At 45.1% G+C, this 19,004-nt stretch overlaps 6 non-coding genes and 1 pseudogene across 6 annotated transcripts; all 7 read right to left on the reverse strand.

Annotated features, from left to right (window-relative positions):
• Positions 1-10,636: 10,636 nt before the first annotated feature.
• LOC141234788 (U2 spliceosomal RNA) lies at positions 10,637-10,827 on the reverse strand. The gene has a single exon (XR_012300672.1). It is a non-coding gene; the product is annotated as a U2 spliceosomal RNA (small nuclear RNA).
• Positions 10,828-11,942: 1,115 nt separating this feature from the next.
• LOC141234773 (U2 spliceosomal RNA) lies at positions 11,943-12,121 on the reverse strand (annotated as a pseudogene).
• Positions 12,122-12,824: 703 nt separating this feature from the next.
• Positions 12,825-13,007, reverse strand: LOC141234783 (U2 spliceosomal RNA). Its single transcript, XR_012300671.1, has one exon. It is a non-coding gene; the product is annotated as a U2 spliceosomal RNA (small nuclear RNA).
• A 1,114-nt stretch (positions 13,008-14,121) lies between these two features.
• On the reverse strand, positions 14,122-14,312 carry LOC141234800 (U2 spliceosomal RNA). Its single transcript, XR_012300683.1, has one exon. It is a non-coding gene; the product is annotated as a U2 spliceosomal RNA (small nuclear RNA).
• Positions 14,313-15,427: 1,115 nt separating this feature from the next.
• LOC141234811 (U2 spliceosomal RNA) lies at positions 15,428-15,618 on the reverse strand. The gene has a single exon (XR_012300694.1). It is a non-coding gene; the product is annotated as a U2 spliceosomal RNA (small nuclear RNA).
• A 1,115-nt stretch (positions 15,619-16,733) lies between these two features.
• Positions 16,734-16,924, reverse strand: LOC141234822 (U2 spliceosomal RNA). Its single transcript, XR_012300705.1, has one exon. It is a non-coding gene; the product is annotated as a U2 spliceosomal RNA (small nuclear RNA).
• A 1,115-nt stretch (positions 16,925-18,039) lies between these two features.
• On the reverse strand, positions 18,040-18,230 carry LOC141234676 (U2 spliceosomal RNA). Its single transcript, XR_012300583.1, has one exon. It is a non-coding gene; the product is annotated as a U2 spliceosomal RNA (small nuclear RNA).
• Between the last annotated feature and the right edge of the window lie 774 nt (positions 18,231-19,004).

Here is a 19,004-nt window from a genome sequence, read left to right on the forward strand (position 1 = left end):
GAGATTGTCAAGCTCCATGGCGTTCCCACGGATATTGTTTCTGATAGAGGACCTCAGTTTGTGGCTCGCTTTTGGCGTGCTTTTTGTGACAGATTGGGAGTCCATTTGTCATTTTCGTCTGGGTATCATCCTGAGTCTAATGGACAGACTGAAACAAAGAACCAGGATGTTGAACAGTTTTTGCGTGGTTTTGTGGCGGACAATCAAGAGGGGTGGTCTGAGTTTCTGCCTCTCGCAGAATTTGCTCTTAACAATCATGCATCCTCCTCTGCAGGGTGTTCTCCTTTTTCTTGTAGTACTGGGAGACATCCGTCTTTTGGTTCGTTCTCCAAATTGGGGTCGGCGGTGCCGGAGGAGGAGAATTTTTCCGGTGATTTGGAGAGAGTTTGGACTAATGTACGTTGCAACCTTCAAGAGGCTAACAAAGTCCAAGAAGTATTTTGACAGGAAACGTAAGGAGGTTTTGTTTATGGTGGGTGACATGGTTTGGTTGTCCTCAAAGAACCTGCGGTTGAGGATTCCCTCTAAAAAACTGGGTCCTAAGTTTGTGGGTCCATTTAAAGTGCTTCAGATTGTTAACCCGTCTGCTGTTAGGTTGGATGTCCCTACTTACTGGAAGATTAATCCTTTGTTTCATGTTTCCTTGTTGAAAAAGGCTGATGTATCAGATAGGGATGCCACTGTCTCAGTTCCTCCTGTGGTGGAAGACGGCGAATATGAAATTTCTCGTATCTTGAATTCTAGATGGCATAGAGGGAGATTACAGTATCTTATCTCCTGGAAGGGTTTCGGTCCCGAAGACAACTCCTGGGTAAGGACGGATGAGGTCTCTGCTCCTAGGCTTGTTAAAGCTTTCCACAGGAGGCCTGGGCCAGGAGGATCCGGAGGATCCTCATAAAAGAGGGGGTACTGTTAGAACCCTCCTGTTTGTTTTTTCCTTCTTGTGTTTTGTGGTCACGTGACCATCGGCCTTTATATTCCAGCTCCGCCCTTTTGGCTGTGCTGGACTTCAGTGTTTGACTGTTTTTCTAGCCAGGTGCTTCTGTGCCTTTCTCTGTCAGTTCGTTTGGTCCTTCTGGGACCTCTAGTACTTTTTGTCTGTTTGTCTTTTTGTGTTCTGTAACAATTTCTCTGTTTAGGAGGTGTCCCATTTTTTGTCCCAGTCATTAGTTCTTTTAGGGACCCCTCCCCTTATGCTATAGGTCCTCGTTCAGACTAGCCGAGGACTTAGGCGGGTCTGTTCGCTAGGAACAGGCAGTCCGCTACATCGTAGGGATTCAGCTTAGTCTTACTGTAGGGACAGTTTTCCCTTATCTTTCCTTAGTACATGTTGCAGATCATAACAGTCGGTAGTGATGAGGCATTAATTCAATACAGAAAATTAAATAAATTCTGTAAAAACCAAATCAAGGCAGCAAAGATTGAGACAGAGAGACACATTGCCAGAGAAAGTAAAAATAATCTCAAAATATTCTTTAACTACATAAATAGTAAAAAACTAAAAAATGATAGCGTTGGCCCCCTTAAAAATAGTCTGGGTGAAATGGTGGATGAGGATGAGGAAAAAGCCAATATGCTAAATGATTTTTTTTCAACAGTATTTACACAAGAAAATCGCATGACAGAAAACATGATTAGTGATAACAAAAAATCTCCATTAAATGTCACTTGCTTAACCCAACAGGAAGTCTGGCGGCATCTAAAAATCACTAAAGTTGACAAATCCCCGGGCCCGGATGGGATATACCCACGAGTACTGCAGGAATTAAGTAACGTCATAGATAGACCATTATTTTTAATCTTTAAAGATTCCATAATAACAGGGTCTGTACCACAGGACTGGTCTATTCGGGTGCTCTGAAGAAAAGAGTAATCTCAATAGCAAAAAGAACTTCGGCACTCCATACATGAAAATATAAGAAATATTGTATCTAGACTAATGTCACTTTGAAAAATGAAGGTTTTTTGCGCATAATTTGGCCAATTTATGTGTGCCCATCAACCACGACAAGGTCACCTTCGTATGATGGGAAACTACGCTACGCTACCACTGGATATGCCACTCTTGGGCTGTAAGCCTGTATGGACAATATGTCTCTGCTTGGGCTTTTAACCTACAATGTATGGGCTGGTAGAGCTAGTTAAAACCACCTGTGACTGAATGGGAGGGACACATGGTCAGAAAAAAGGCTGTCAAACTTCTAATAGTATGAACACGTACCTGCTGCAATGCTCCAGCAGCGGGATCCCAAAAATGATTAATAGAAAAAAGAGAGGGGTCGCTCACTGGTCTATTCGGGTGCTCTGAAGAAAAAAGTAATCTCAATAGCAAAAAGAACTTCGGCACTCCATACATGAAAATATAAGAAATATTGTATCTGGACTAATGTCACTTTGAAAAATGAAGGTTTTTTGCGCATAATTTGGCCAATTTATGTGTGCCCATCAACCACGACTAGGTCACCTTCGTATGATGGGAAACTACGCTATGCTACCACTGGATATGCCACTCTTGGGCTGTAAGCCTGTATGGACAATATGTCTCTGCTTGGGCTTTTAACCTACAATGTATGGGCTGGTAGAGCTAGTTAAAACCACCTGTGACTGAATGGGAGGGACACATGGTCAGAAAAAAGGCTGTCAAACTTCTAATAGTGTGAACACGTACCTGCTGCAATGCTCCAGGAGCGGGATCCCAAAAATGATTAATAGAAAAAAGAGAGGGGTCGCTCACTGGTCTATTCGGGTGCTCTGAAGAAAAGAGTAATCTCAATAGCAAAAAGAACTTCGGCACTCCATACATGAAAATATAAGAAATATTGTATCTAGACTAATGTCACTTTGAAAAATGAAGGTTTTTTGCGCATAATTTGGCCAATTTATGTGTGCCCATCAACCACGACAAGGTCACCTTCGTATGATGGGAAACTACGCTATGCTACCACTGGATATGCCACTCTTGGGCTGTAAGCCTATATGGACAATATGTCTCTGCTTGGGCTTTTAACCTACAATGTATGGGCTGGTAGAGCTAGTTAAAACCACCTGTGACTGAATGGGAGGGACACATGGTCAGAAAAAAGGCTGTCAAACTTCTAATAGTGTGAACACGTACCTGCTGCAATGCTCCAGGAGCGGGATCCCAAAAATATTTCTTATATTTTCATGTATGGAGTGCCGAAGTTCTTTTTGCTATTGAGATTACTCTTTTCTTCAGAGCACCCGAATAGACCAGTGAGCGACCCCTCTCTTTTTTCTATTAATCATTTTTGGGATCCCGCTCCTGGAGCATTGCAGCAGGTACGTGTTCACACTATTAGAAGTTTGACAGCCTTTTTTCTGACCATGTGTCCCTCCCATTCAGTCACAGGTGGTTTTAACTAGCTCTACCAGCCCATACATTGTAGGTTAAAAGCCCAAGCAGAGACATATTGTCCATATAGGCTTACAGCCCAAGAGTGGCATATCCAGTGGTAGCATAGCGTAGTTTCCCATCATACGAAGGTGACCTTGTCGTGGTTGATGGGCACACATAAATTGGCCAAATTATGCGCAAAAAACCTTCATTTTTCAAAGTGACATTAGTCTAGATACAATATTTCTTATATTTTCATGTATGGAGTGCCGAAGTTCTTTTTGCTATTGAGATTACTCTTTTCTTCAGAGCACCCGAATAGACCAGTGAGCGACCCCTCTCTTTTTTCTATTAATCATTTTTGGGATCCCGCTCCTGGAGCATTGCAGCAGGTACGTGTTCACACTATTAGAAGTTTGACAGCCTTTTTTCTGACCATGTGTCCCTCCCATTCAGTCACAGGTGGTTTTAACTAGCTCTACCAGCCCATACATTGTAGGTTAAAAGCCCAAGCAGAGACATATTGTCCATACAGGCTTACAGCCCAAGAGTGGCATATCCAGTGGTAGCATAGCGTAGTTTCCCATCATACGAAGGTGACCTTGTCGTGGTTGATGGGCACACATAAATTGGCCAAATTATGCGCAAAAAACCTTCATTTTTCAAAGTGACAATAGTCTAGATACAATATTTCTTATATTTTCATGTATGGAGTGCCGAAGTTCTTTTTGCTATTGAGATTACTCTTTTCTTCAGAGCACCCGAATAGACCAGTGAGCGACCCCTCTCTTTTTTCTATTAATCATTTTTGGGATCCCGCTCCTGGAGCATTGCAGCAGGTACGTGTTCACACTATTAGAAGTTTGACAGCCTTTTTTCTGACCATGTGTCCCTCCCATTCAGTCACAGGTGGTTTTAACTAGCTCTACCAGCCCATACATTGTAGGTTAAAAGCCCAAGCAGAGACATATTGTCCATAGAGGCTTACAGCCCAAGAGTGGCATATCCAGTGGTAGCATAGCGTAGTTTCCCATCATACGAAGGTGACCTTGTCGTGGTTGATGGGCACACATAAATTGGCCAAATTATGCACAAAAAACCTTCATTTTTCAAAGTGACATTAGTCTAGATACAATATTTCTTATATTTTCATGTATGGAGTGCCGAAGTTCTTTTTGCTATTGAGATTACTCTTTTCTTCAGAGCACCCGAATAGACCAGTGAGCGACCCCTCTCTTTTTTCTATTAATCATTTTTGGGATCCCGCTCCTGGAGCATTGCAGCAGGTACGTGTTCACACTATTAGAAGTTTGACAGCCTTTTTTCTGACCATGTGTCCCTCCCATTCAGTCACAGGTGGTTTTAACTAGCTCTACCAGCCCATACATTGTAGGTTAAAAGCCCAAGCAGAGACATATTGTCCATACAGGCTTACAGCCCAAGAGTGGCATATCCAGTGGTAGCATAGCGTAGTTTCCCATCATACGAAGGTGACCTTGTCGTGGTTGATGGGCACACATAAATTGGCCAAATTATGCGCAAAAGACCTTCATTTTTCAAAGTGACATTAGTCTAGATACAATATTTCTTATATTTTCATGTATGGAGTGCCGAAGTTCTTTTTGCTATTGTACCACAGGACTGGCGTATAGCAAATGTGGTGCCAATGTTCAAAAAGGGGACAAAAACTGAACTTGGAAATTGTAGGCCAGTAAGCTTAACCTCTACTGTGGGTAAAATCCTGGAGGGTTTCCTAACAGATGCTATACTAGAGTATCTGAAGAAGAATAACCTCACGACCCAATATCAACATGGGTTTACGAGGGACCGTTCCTGTCAGACTAATCTGATCAGTTTTTATGAGGAGGCAAGTTCGGGACTGGACCAAGGAAATGCAGTGGATGTTGTGTATATGGACTTTTCAAAAGCTTTTGATACGGTTCCACACAAAAGGTTGATACATAAAATGAGAACAATGGGGATAGGGGAAAATATATGTATGTGGGTTAAGAACTGGCTTAGTGATAGGAAACTGTGGCGCCCTGCTACGCACTGGTGCTAAAGAACCCAGAAGGGTGCATGGATGGACTTCTCCACAAGAGGCCCTCACACATTCACACACCTCCACCCTACCACCTCAGACCAGCAGAGGGATCCCGTCAGGGATATACATAGGGAGGGTGGAGCTAGGCAGCTCAGATTAGAGTTCTAGTTTCAGATTAGTGTTCAGATACAGAGCGGAACACAGCTCAGAATTGAGCAGAGAGTGTGCTGATGCTCAGAGAGCAGAGAAGAGGCAGCGAGCTGGCTGCTTTGCTTAGGCGAGCCAAGGCCTACAGCACGTTTGAAAGCCTAGTGAGGGCCTTGGGTTGGCCGAAGGCAGAGAGAAGAAGGAAGAAGTAGCAAGGGGGCAGAGGAGCATACCAGGCTCACCCCGATATATATACCGGACACCGGGTCTGCACCTACAGGGACCCTTTATTCCCAGTAGGAACCACCGGAACCCCTGGAGGACTACAGGTCCCAGGTTCACCAAACGCTGACTACAGTACCAGGGCTAGGAGTCACGGAGGTCCCAGCGTCCAGGGAGAGTGATCTCCAAAGAGAAGGCCCTATCTGTTATGTTCTGCTACCAAAGCTAAGGAAAGAGAGGAGATCTGTCCCTACTATAGGACTCAGCTGAATCCCTACGATGTAACAGGGAACCTGATCCTGCGATCAGACCTGCTAAAGTCCTAATCTAGTCTGTACGGAGACCTATAGATGTGGGGAGGGAATCCCTACAAGTACTAAGGACTGGGAGGAATATGGGACACCTCCTAACAGAAATAGTAGCAGACAGACGAACAAACAAAATAGATAGAACATAGAGGTCCGTAGACCAAGCAAACTAACAGAGCTAGATACAGAGCACAGGCTAGCTAGAAAGTAGATATACAATGAAGTCCAGCAAAGCCAGAAGGGCGGAGCAGGATTAAATAGGCCAACAAGGTCATGTGACCAGCAAAGGAAAAAAAACCTAACAGCAAGGTTCTAACAGTACCCCCCCTTCTAAGAGGATCCTCCGGATCCCCTAGGACCAGGCTTATCAGGAAATCTCCTGTGAAACGCTCTGATAAGTCTGGACGCGGAAACATCATCTGACCTCACCCAAGAGTTATCCTCGGGTCCGAAACCTTTCCAGGCCACAAGATACTGCAAACTACCTCTATACCGTCTAGAGTCAAGGATGCGAGAAATTTCATATTCCCCGTCCTCCACCACCGGAGGAACAGAGGCAGAGGCGTCACCATCCGACACAACAGCTTTTTTTAACAGAGAGACATGAAAGACCGGATTAATTCTCCAGGAGGTAGGAACCTCCAACCTAACAGCAGATTGGTTGACAACCTGAAGCACCTTAAAGGGCCCTACAAACTTGGGACCCAATTTCTTAGAAGGAATCCTCAACCGCAGATTCCTAGAGGACAACCAAACCATGTCACCAACAGCGAACAAAACCTCCTGTCGTTTCCTATCAAAGTAGTCTTTAGATTTTCTGTTGGCCTCCTGAAGATTACCACGCACATCCGTCCAAACTCTTTCCAAATCACCGGAAAAATTCTCCTCCTCAGGCACGGCAGATCCCAACTTGGAGAACGACCCAAACGACGGATGTCTCCCAGAACAACAAAAAAAAGGCGAACAACCAGCAGAAGAAAGATACACAGCTCAGCAGACAGTATCACACAGTATAAGATTAGATACACTGCTCAGCAGACTATCACACAGCATAGGATTAGATACACGGCTCAACAGACGGTATCACACAGGAGAGGATTAGATACACAGCTCAGCAGACAGTATCACACAGGAGAGGATTAGATACACAGTTCATCAGACGGTATCACACAGGAGGGGATTAGATACACAGCTCAGGAGACAGTATCACACAGGAAAGGATTAGACACACTACTCAGCAGACGGTATCGCACAGGAAAGGATTAGACACACTACTCAGCAGACGGTATCGCACAGGAGAGGATTAGATACACGGCTCAGCAGACAGTACCGCACAGGAGAGGATTAGATACACAGCTCAGCAGACAGTATCACACAGGAAAGGATTAGATACATAGCTCAGCAGACGGTATCACACAGGACAGGATTAGATGCACAGCTCAGCAGACAGTATCACACAGGAGAGGATTAGATGCACAGCTCAGCAGATGGTATCACACAGGATAGGATTAGATACACAGCTCAGCTGACAGTATCACATAGGACAGGATTAGATACACAGTTCATCAGACAGTATCACACAGGAGTGGATTAGATACACGGCTCAGCAGACAGTATCGCACAGGGCGGGATTAGATATATGACACAGCAGACAGTATCACACCGGAGAGGATTAGATACACAGCTCAGCAGACAGTATCACACAGGAGAGGATTAGATACACAGCTCAGCAGACAGTAACGCACAGGAGAGGATTAGATACACAGCTCAGCACACAGTATCACACAGGAGAGGATTAGATACACAGCTCAGCAGACAGTATCACACAGGAGAGGATTAGATACACAGGTCAGCAGACAGTATCACACAGGATAGGATTAGATACACTGCTCAGCAGATGGTATTACACAGGATAGGATTAGATACACAGCTCAGCTGACAGTATCACACAGGATAGGATTAGATACACGGCTCAGCAGACATTATCACACAGGAGATGATTAGATACACAGCATAGGATTAGATACACAGCTCAGCAGACAGAATCACACAGGAGGGGATTAGATACACAGCTCAGCAGACAGTATCACAGGATAAGATTAGATACACTGCTCAGCAGACGGTATCACACAGGACAGGTTTAGATATACAGCTCATCAAACAGTATCACACAGGAGAGGATTAGATACACGGCTCAGCAGACAGAGTCACACAGGAGAGGATTAGATACACAGCTCATCAGACAGTATCACACAGGAGAGGATTAGATACACAGCTCAGCAGACAGTATCACACAGGAGAGGATTAGATACACAGCTCAGCAGACAGTATCACACAGGAGAGGATTAGATACACAGTTCAGCTGACAGTATCACACAGGATAGGATTAGATACACAGCTCAGCAGACTGTATCACACAGGAGAGGATTAGAAACACAGTTCATCAGACAGTATCACACAGGAGAGGATTAGATACACAGCTCAGCAGACAGTATCACACAGGAGAGGATTAGATACACAGCTCAGCAGACAGTATCACACAGGAGAGGATTAGAAACACAGTTCATCAGACAGTATCACACAGGAGAGGATTAGATACACAGCTCAGCAGACTGTATCACACAGCATAGGATTAGATACACAGCTCAGCAGACTGTATCACACGGGTGGATTAGATACATGGCTCAGCAGACAGTATCGCACAGGGCGGGATTAGATACACGGCTCAGCAGACAGTATCACACAGGATAGGATTAGATACACAGTTCATCAGACAGTATCACACAGGAGAGGATTAGATACACAGCTCAGCAGACAGTATCACACAGGAGAGGATTAGATACACAGCTCATCAGACAGTATCACACAGGAGAGGATTAGATACACAGCTCAGCACACAGTATCACACAGGAAAGGATTAGATACACAGCTCAGCAGAGAGTATCGCACAGGAGAGGATTAGATACACAACTCAGCAGCCGGTATCACACAGGAGAGGATTAGATACACTGCTCAGCAGATGGTATCACACAGGAGAGGATTAGATACACGGTTGAGCAGACAGTATCACACAGGGTAGGATTAGATACACAGCACAGCAGTCAGTATCACACAGGAGAGTATTAGATACACGGATCAGCAGACAGTATCACACAGGACAGGATTAGATACACAGCTCAGCTGACAATATCACACAGGAGAGGATTAGATACACAGCTCACTTGACAGTATCACACAGTAGAGGATTATATACATGGCTCAGCAGACAGTATCACACAGGATAGGCTTAGATACACAGTTCAGCAGGCAGTATCTCACAGGAAAGAATTAGATACACAGCTCAGCAAACATTATCACACAGGAGAGGATTAGATACATAGCTCAGCAGACAGTATCACACAGGAGAGGATTAGATACACGGCTCAGCAGACGGTATCACACAGGAGAGGATTAGATACACAGCTCAGCAGACAGTATCACACAGGAAAGGATTAGATACACAGCTCAGCAGATGGTATCACACAGGATAGGATTAGATACACAACTCAGCTGACAGTATCACACAGCACAGGATTAGATACAAAGCTCAGCAGATAGTATCACACAGGAGTGGATTAGATACACGGCTCAGCAGACAGTATCACACAGGGCGGGATTAGATACACGGCTCAGCAGACAGTATCACACAGGAGAGGATTAGATACACGGCTCAGCAGACAGTATCACACAGGAGTGGATTAGATACACGGCTCAGCAGACAGTATCGCACAGGGCGGGGTTAGATACACAGCTCAGCAGACAGTATCACACAGGAGTGGATTAGATACACGGCTCAGCAGACAGTATCACACAGGATAGGATTAGATACACAGTTCATCAGACAGTATCACACAGGAGTGGATTAGATACACGGCTCAGCAGACAGTATCGCACAGGGCGGGATTAGATACACGGCTCAGCAGACAATATCGCACAGGGGAGGATTAGATACATAGCTCAGCGGACTGAATCACACAGGACAGGATTAGATACACAGCTCAGCAGACAGTATCACACAGGAGAGCATTAGATACACAGCTCAGCAGATGGTATCACACAAGATAGAAATTTTAAGCGCAGCAGAGTAACCAGCGCACATACCTGTTAGCTCAGGTGAGTTTAAAAGGCTGCTGTTGATAACAAGGGCATTTGCTAAATAGATGGTGTGTGTGCAACAATATACTGAAAGGTCAATTATATTGTGCAGCTTATCTCACCACCTGTAGTTATTTAGGTGAAAGCTCCAAAATGCTTGCCTAATATGTCTGTTTATCCAAAAGGAAGTAAAAAGGGAGAGCTAGAAAGATAGCATTGCATCACATTACATGGCAATGCAATGCACAGTTGCTGAAGTTGAACCAAAATGAGCTTGTAATCTGGCTTCTGCAACTTTGAACATGAAAAATCCAATGAGGAGAAGAAAAGCAAAGCCAAAGAGTCCATCCCAAAATCCGACAAACAAGCAAAATGAACAAAAAACATTGAATTCAATTCTTTCTGATTTTAGAAACTGCATTAAAGAAGGGGTGCACCGGTCCTGGAGATACTGCAATACCAGGTCAATGCGTGGAGTGGACAGAGCAAGCTCTTTTTCCATCTCCCTGTTCTAAAAATCCATTTAATATATGGTCCCCAGATAGGGGACGTATCAGATATTAAACTGATAAGAACAGATACTACACTTGATCTTAGCCAAAAGGCCGAGAAGCGATAACCAGAATTGGTTTCAAACTACGGAGCCACCCAAGGATCCTGAAAAGTCCATTTGTGGAGATGAGCTCCTGGACTCCCGTTAAGAAGACATGTTGTCAACCTCTAGATCCCTTACATGCCTGCACTTTTCGGCTTGCTGCTGCTGCAATCCACGCGTTTTAGATCTGCATAACTCCACCTCTTTAAACACAGCACCTTCACCCCCTGCTGTTCCCACCCGCCTCAACACCGTTGGAAGGGAGGAGAACCAATTAAGGCGGGGGGTGGGGTGGAACGAGCAGCTGTCTACCCTTAGCAGGAGGGCTCCTGATTACATACCTCTCCTGCTGCTGCTGCTGCTGGCTGTCCAGCAGCAGACTGAAGGTGGCTGCTGCTGTGCACAGGTATATAAAGGCTCAGAGCCTATTATGACACGCGCAGCCAGCGTTCCATTGCCACATTCCATCTACTGCAGGCAGGATACCTGGCTGGCTGAATGTCGCTGAGAAGCTCACAGAGACCGCCATAAGCAACAGTTTAACAGAATGCCACAGACTAATCAACCAAACTTTTTGGGTTGGGTTCTCTTTTATAGTCTGCAGGCATTAAATGAAAGAAGTCAGTGTTCCAGCAGAAGGAGACAACGTTTCAGAAAAGGCATTGTAGCAAACCAAAAAAGAAATTTTAAGCGCAGCAGAGTAACCAGCGCACATACCTGTTAGCTCAGGTGAGTTTAAAAGGCTGCTGTTGATAACAAGGGCATTTGCTAAATAGATGGTGTGTGTGCAACAATATACTGAAAGGTCAATTATATTGTGCAGCTTATCTCACCACCTGTAGTTATTTAGGTGAAAGCTCCAAAATGCTTGCCTAATATGTCTGTTTATCCAAAAGGAAGTAAAAAGGGAGAGCTAGAAAGATAGCATTGCATCACATTACATGGCAATGCAATGCACAGTTGCTGAAGTTGAACCAAAATGAGCTTGTAATCTGGCTTCTGCAACTTTGAACATGAAAAATCCAATGAGGAGAAGAAAAGCAAAGCCAAAGAGTCCATCCCAAAATCCGACAAACAAGCAAAATGAACAAAAAACATTGAATTCAATTCTTTCTGATTTTAGAAACTGCATTAAAGAAGGGGTGCACCGGTCCTGGAGATACTGCAATACCAGGTCAATGCGTGGAGTGGACAGAGCAAGCTCTTTTTCCATCTCCCTGTTCTAAAAATCCATTTAATATATGGTCCCCAGATAGGGGACGTATCAGATATTAAACTGATAAAAACAGATTTTTTTTTTTTTTTGAAAGCCCGAATTCGTGTACAAAACCCGAGTGCGCTTAAAAAAGTGACAAGTGCCACAAAAAAAGTGCACTAGGATGCTGGTCTTCTTGAAACCCTCTCCAAAAGGAGAAGGGTCCCCCAAACCATTCCCCGTCCCTCCGAGCCAGAAGGCCACAGCGAGGAACAGGGACAAATAGCCACCTCCAGCCGGAGCCAGAGGCGACCCAATCTTACCCCCAGCACCTGCCCGAGTTCTCACCCAAGCAAGGCACTGGGAGCCAAAGACTGTGATCCCCTCCCGGAAGAGGGGAGCCAACAACGCTCTCCTCCCGAAAGAGGAGAGCCAGGGGGGTTCAGGGGGGAGCGGAACCTGATGGCCACACACTCCCCCCCTAGACCTGCCAAGAGAGGAACCCGTAAGGGAACCGCATCCCGACAAAATCCTAGTAGGACGTGACACACGTGAATAAATGGACACACAGTGACAAAGAAATTAAATAAATAGTGAAGGTTTCACAGTATAATACTGCCCGGACCTTCGACCGGGAATTGAAAAATTCCCCATCCTAAGGCCAGAAGGCCCGGAATAAGGGTGTGTGTGAAGAAAGAAATATTGAAGTGCTAGTGCAAATGTGCCATAAACTCAAGTGGGGTTCCCAATCCCAGTGAGTTAAGGCACCCCAGGGTCACCACTCCTGGGGCACTTCACACTTCGGGCTTTCGATCTTCCCCGGCCCAATGGCGTCAATCCTGGGGGGCCATGCTATCCACCAGATGACTATATTAGCCACCTGGCGTACTAACAAGCGCCTAAACCCCAGTGTGCATAATGTATCAATCTACTAGGGCGGCCAACATCCAAAACCGCCTTTTCGAAAGATACTACACTTGATCTTAGCCAAAAGGCCGAGAAGCGATAACCAGAATTGGTTTCAAACTACGGAGCCACCCAAGGATCCTGAAAAGTCCATTTGTGGAGATGAGCTCCTGGACCCCGTTAAGAAGACATGTTGTCAACCTCTAGATCCCTTACATGCCTGCACTTTTCGGCTTGCTGCTGCTGCAATCCACGCGTTTTAGATCTGCATAACTCCACCTCTTTAAACACAGCACCTTCACCCCCTGCTGTTCCCACCCGCCTCAACACCGTTGGAAGGGAGGAGAACCAATTAAGGCGGGGGGTGGGGTGGAACGAGCAGCTGTCTACCCTTAGCAGGAGGGCTCCTGATTACATACCTCTCCTGCTGCTGCTGCTGCTGGCTGTCCAGCAGCAGACTGAAGGTGGCTGCTGCTGTGCACAGGTATATAAAGGCTCAGAGCCTATTATGACACGCGCAGCCAGCGTTCCATTGCCACATTCCATCTACTGCAGGCAGGATACCTGGCTGGCTGAATGTCGCTGAGAAGCTCACAGAGACCGCCATAAGCAACAGTTTAACAGAATGCCACAGACTAATCAACCAAACTTTTTGGGTTGGGTTCTCTTTTATAGTCTGCAGGCATTAAATGAAAGAAGTCAGTGTTCCAGCAGAAGGAGACAACGTTTCAGAAAAGGCATTGTAGCAAACCAAAAAAGAAATTTTAAGCGCAGCAGAGTAACCAGCGCACATACCTGTTAGCTCAGGTGAGTTTAAAAGGCTGCTGTTGATAACAAGGGCATTTGCTAAATAGATGGTGTGTGTGCAACAATATACTGAAAGGTCAATTATATTGTGCAGCTTATCTCACCACCTGTAGTTATTTAGGTGAAAGCTCCAAAATGCTTGCCTAATATGTCTGTTTATCCAAAAGGAAGTAAAAAGGGAGAGCTAGAAAGATAGCATTGCATCACATTACATGGCAATGCAATGCACAGTTGCTGAAGTTGAACCAAAATGAGCTTGTAATCTGGCTTCTGCAACTTTGAACATGAAAAATCCAATGAGGAGAAGAAAAGCAAAGCCAAAGAGTCCATCCCAAAATCCGACAAACAAGCAAAATGAACAAAAAACATTGAATTCAATTCTTTCTGATTTTAGAAACTGCATTAAAGAAGGGGTGCACCGGTCCTGGAGATACTGCAATACCAGGTCAATGCGTGGAGTGGACAGAGCAAGCTCTTTTTCCATCTCCCTGTTCTAAAAATCCATTTAATATATGGTCCCCAGATAGGGGACGTATCAGATATTAAACTGATAAGAACAGATACTACACTTGATCTTAGCCAAAAGGCCGAGAAGCGATAACCAGAATTGGTTTCAAACTACGGAGCCACCCAAGGATCCTGAAAAGTCCATTTGTGGAGATGAGCTCCTGGACTCCCGTTAAGAAGACATGTTGTCAACCTCTAGATCCCTTACATGCCTGCACTTTTCGGCTTGCTGCTGCTGCAATCCACGCGTTTTAGATCTGCATAACTCCACCTCTTTAAACACAGCACCTTCACCCCCTGCTGTTCCCACCCGCCTCAACACCGTTGGAAGGGAGGAGAACCAATTAAGGCGGGGGGTGGGGTGGAACGAGCAGCTGTCTACCCTTAGCAGGAGGGCTCCTGATTACATACCTCTCCTGCTGCTGCTGCTGCTGGCTGTCCAGCAGCAGACTGAAGGTGGCTGCTGCTGTGCACAGGTATATAAAGGCTCAGAGCCTATTATGACACGCGCAGCCAGCGTTCCATTGCCACATTCCATCTACTGCAGGCAGGATACCTGGCTGGCTGAATGTCGCTGAGAAGCTCACAGAGACCGCCATAAGCAACAGTTTAACAGAATGCCACAGACTAATCAACCAAACTTTTTGGGTTGGGTTCTCTTTTATAGTCTGCAGGCATTAAATGAAAGAAGTCAGTGTTCCAGCAGAAGGAGACAACGTTTCAGAAAAGGCATTGTAGCAAACCAAAAAAGAAATTTTAAGCGCAGCAGAGTAACCAGCGCACATACCTGTTAGCTCAGGTGAGTTTAAAAGGCTGCTGTTGATAACAAGGGCATTTGCTAAATAGATGGTGTGTGTGCAACAATATACTGAAAGGTCAATTATATTGTGCAGCTTATCTCACCACCTGTAGTTATTTAGGTGAAAGCTCCAAAATGCTTGCCTAATATGTCTGTTTATCCAAAAGGAAGTAAAAAGGGAGAGCTAGAAAGATAGCATTGCATCACATTACATGGCAATGCAATGCACAGTTGCTGAAGTTGAACCAAAATGAGCTTGTAATCTGGCTTCTGCAACTTTGAACATGAAAAATCCAATGAGGAGAAGAAAAGCAAAGCCAAAGAGTCCATCCCAAAATCCGACAAACAAGCAAAATGAACAAAAAACATTGAATTCAATTCTTTCTGATTTTAGAAACTGCATTAAAGAAGGGGTGCACCGGTCCTGGAGATACTGCAATACCAGGTCAATGCGTGGAGTGGACAGAGCAAGCTCTTTTTCCATCTCCCTGTTCTAAAAATCCATTTAATATATGGTCCCCAGATAGGGGACGTATCAGATATTAAACTGATAAGAACAGATACTACACTTGATCTTAGCCAAAAGGCCGAGAAGCGATAACCAGAATTGGTTTCAAACTACGGAGCCACCCAAGGATCCTGAAAAGTCCATTTGTGGAGATGAGCTCCTGGACTCCCGTTAAGAAGACATGTTGTCAACCTCTAGATCCCTTACATGCCTGCACTTTTCGGCTTGCTGCTGCTGCAATCCACGCGTTTTAGATCTGCATAACTCCACCTCTTTAAACACAGCACCTTCACCCCCTGCTGTTCCCACCCGCCTCAACACCGTTGGAAGGGAGGAGAACCAATTAAGGCGGGGGGTGGGGTGGAACGAGCAGCTGTCTACCCTTAGCAGGAGGGCTCCTGATTACATACCTCTCCTGCTGCTGCTGCTGCTGGCTGTCCAGCAGCAGACTGAAGGTGGCTGCTGCTGTGCACAGGTATATAAAGGCTCAGAGCCTATTATGACACGCGCAGCCAGCGTTCCATTGCCACATACCATCTACTGCAGGCAGGATACCTGGCTGGCTGAATGTCGCTGAGAAGCTCACAGAGACCGCCATAAGCAACAGTTTAACAGAATGCCACAGACTAATCAACCAAACTTTTTGGGTTGGGTTCTCTTTTATAGTCTGCAGGCATTAAATGAAAGAAGTCAGTGTTCCAGCAGAAGGAGACAACGTTTCAGAAAAGGCATTGTAGCAAACCAAAAAAGAAATTTTAAGCGCAGCAGAGTAACCAGCGCACATACCTGTTAGCTCAGGTGAGTTTAAAAGGCTGCTGTTGATAACAAGGGCATTTGCTAAATAGATGGTGTGTGTGCAACAATATACTGAAAGGTCAATTATATTGTGCAGCTTATCTCACCACCTGTAGTTATTTAGGTGAAAGCTCCAAAATGCTTGCCTAATATGTCTGTTTATCCAAAAGGAAGTAAAAAGGGAGAGCTAGAAAGATAGCATTGCATCACATTACATGGTAATGCAATGCACAGTTGCTGAAGTTGAACCAAAATGAGCTTGTAATCTGGCTTCTGCAACTTTGAACATGAAAAATCCAATGAGGAGAAGAAAAGCAAAGCCAAAGAGTCCATCCCAAAATCCGACAAACAAGCAAAATGAACAAAAAACATTGAATTCAATTCTTTCTGATTTTAGAAACTGCATTAAAGAAGGGGTGCACCGGTCCTGGAGATACTGCAATACCAGGTCAATGCGTGGAGTGGACAGAGCAAGCTCTTTTTCCATCTCCCTGTTCTAAAAATCCATTTAATATATGGTCCCCAGATAGGGGACGTATCAGATATTAAACTGATAAGAACAGATACTACACTTGATCTTAGCCAAAAGGCCGAGAAGCGATAACCAGAATTGGTTTCAAACTACGGAGCCACCCAAGGATCCTGAAAAGTCCATTTGTGGAGATGAGCTCCTGGACTCCCGTTAAGAAGACATGTTGTCAACCTCTAGATCCCTTACATGCCTGCACTTTTCGGCTTGCTGCTGCTGCAATCCACGCGTTTTAGATCTGCATAACTCCACCTCTTTAAACACAGCACCTTCACCCCCTGCTGTTCCCACCCGCCTCAACACCGTTGGAAGGGAGGAGAACCAATTAAGGCGGGGGGTGGGGTGGAACGAGCAGCTGTCTACCCTTAGCAGGAGGGCTCCTGATTACATACCTCTCCTGCTGCTGCTGCTGCTGGCTGTCCAGCAGCAGACTGAAGGTGGCTGCTGCTGTGCACAGGTATATAAAGGCTCAGAGCCTATTATGACACGCGCAGCCAGCGTTCCATTGCCACATTCCATCTACTGCAGGCAGGATACCTGGCTGGCTGAATGTCGCTGAGAAGCTCACAGAGACCGCCATAAGCAACAGTTTAACAGAATGCCACAGACTAATCAACCAAACTTTTTGGGTTGGGTTCTCTTTTATAGTCTGCAGGCATTAAATGAAAGAAGTCAGTGTTCCAGCAGAAGGAGACAACGTTTCAGAAAAGGCATTGTAGCAAACCAAAAAAGAAATTTTAAGCGCAGCAGAGTAACCAGCGCACATACCTGTTAGCTCAGGTGAGTTTAAAAGGCTGCTGTTGATAACAAGGGCATTTGCTAAATAGATGGTGTGTGTGCAACAATATACTGAAAGGTCAATTATATTGTGCAGCTTATCTCACCACCTGTAGTTATTTAGGTGAAAGCTCCAAAATGCTTGCCTAATATGTCTGTTTATCCAAAAGGAAGTAAAAAGGGAGAGCTAGAAAGATAGCATTGCATCACATTACATGGCAATGCAATGCACAGTTGCTGAAGTTGAACCAAAATGAGCTTGTAATCTGGCTTCTGCAACTTTGAACATGAAAAATCCAATGAGGAGAAGAAAAGCAAAGCCAAAGAGTCCATCCCAAAATCCGACAAACAAGCAAAATGAACAAAAAACATTGAATTCAATTCTTTCTGATTTTAGAAACTGCATTAAAGAAGGGGTGCACCGGTCCTGGAGATACTGCAATACCAGGTCAATGCGTGGAGTGGACAGAGCAAGCTCTTTTTCCATCTCCCTGTTCTAAAAATCCATTTAATATATGGTCCCCAGATAGGGGACGTATCAGATATTAAACTGATAAGAACAGATACTACACTTGATCTTAGCCAAAAGGCCGAGAAGCGATAACCAGAATTGGTTTCAAACTACGGAGCCACCCAATGATCCTGAAAAGTCCATTTGTGGAGATGAGCTCCTGGACTCCCGTTAAGAAGACATGTTGTCAACCTGTAGATCCCTTACATGCCTGCACTTTTCGGCTTGCTGCTGCTGCAATCCACGCGTTTTAGATCTGCATAACTCCACCTCTTTAAACACAGCACCTTCACCCCCTGCTGTTCCCACCCGCCTCAACACCGTTGGAAGGGAGGAGAACCAATTAAGGCGGGGGGTGGGGTGGAACGAGCAGCTGTCTACCCTTAGCAGGAGGGCTCCTGATTACATACCTCTCCTGCTGCTGCTGCTGCTGGCTGTCCAGCAGCAGACTGAAGGTGGCTGCTGCTGTGCACAGGTATATAAAGGCTCAGAGCCTATTATGACACGCGCAGCCAGCGTTCCATTGCCACATTCCATCTACTGCAGGCAGGATACCTGGCTGGCTGAATGTCGCTGAGAAGCTCACAGAGACCGCCATAAGCAACAGTTTAACAGAATGTCACAGACTAATCAACCAAACTTTTTGGGTTGGGTTCTCTTTTATAGTCTGCAGGCATTAAATGAAAGAAGTCAGTGTTCCAGCAGAAGGAGACAACGTTTCAGAAAAGGCATTGTAGCAAACCAAAAAAGAAATTTTAAGCGCAGCAGAGTAACCAGCGCACATACCTGTTAGCTCAGGTGAGTTTAAAAGGCTGCTGTTGATAACAAGGGCATTTGCTAAATAGATGGTGTGTGTGCAACAATA

Source organism: Phyllobates terribilis, unplaced genomic scaffold (genome assembly GCF_046119375.1).
Source record: "Phyllobates terribilis strain yellow unplaced genomic scaffold, ASM4611937v1 Scaffold_639__1_contigs__length_902095, whole genome shotgun sequence".
Taxonomy (NCBI): Eukaryota; Metazoa; Chordata; class Amphibia; order Anura; family Dendrobatidae; genus Phyllobates; species Phyllobates terribilis.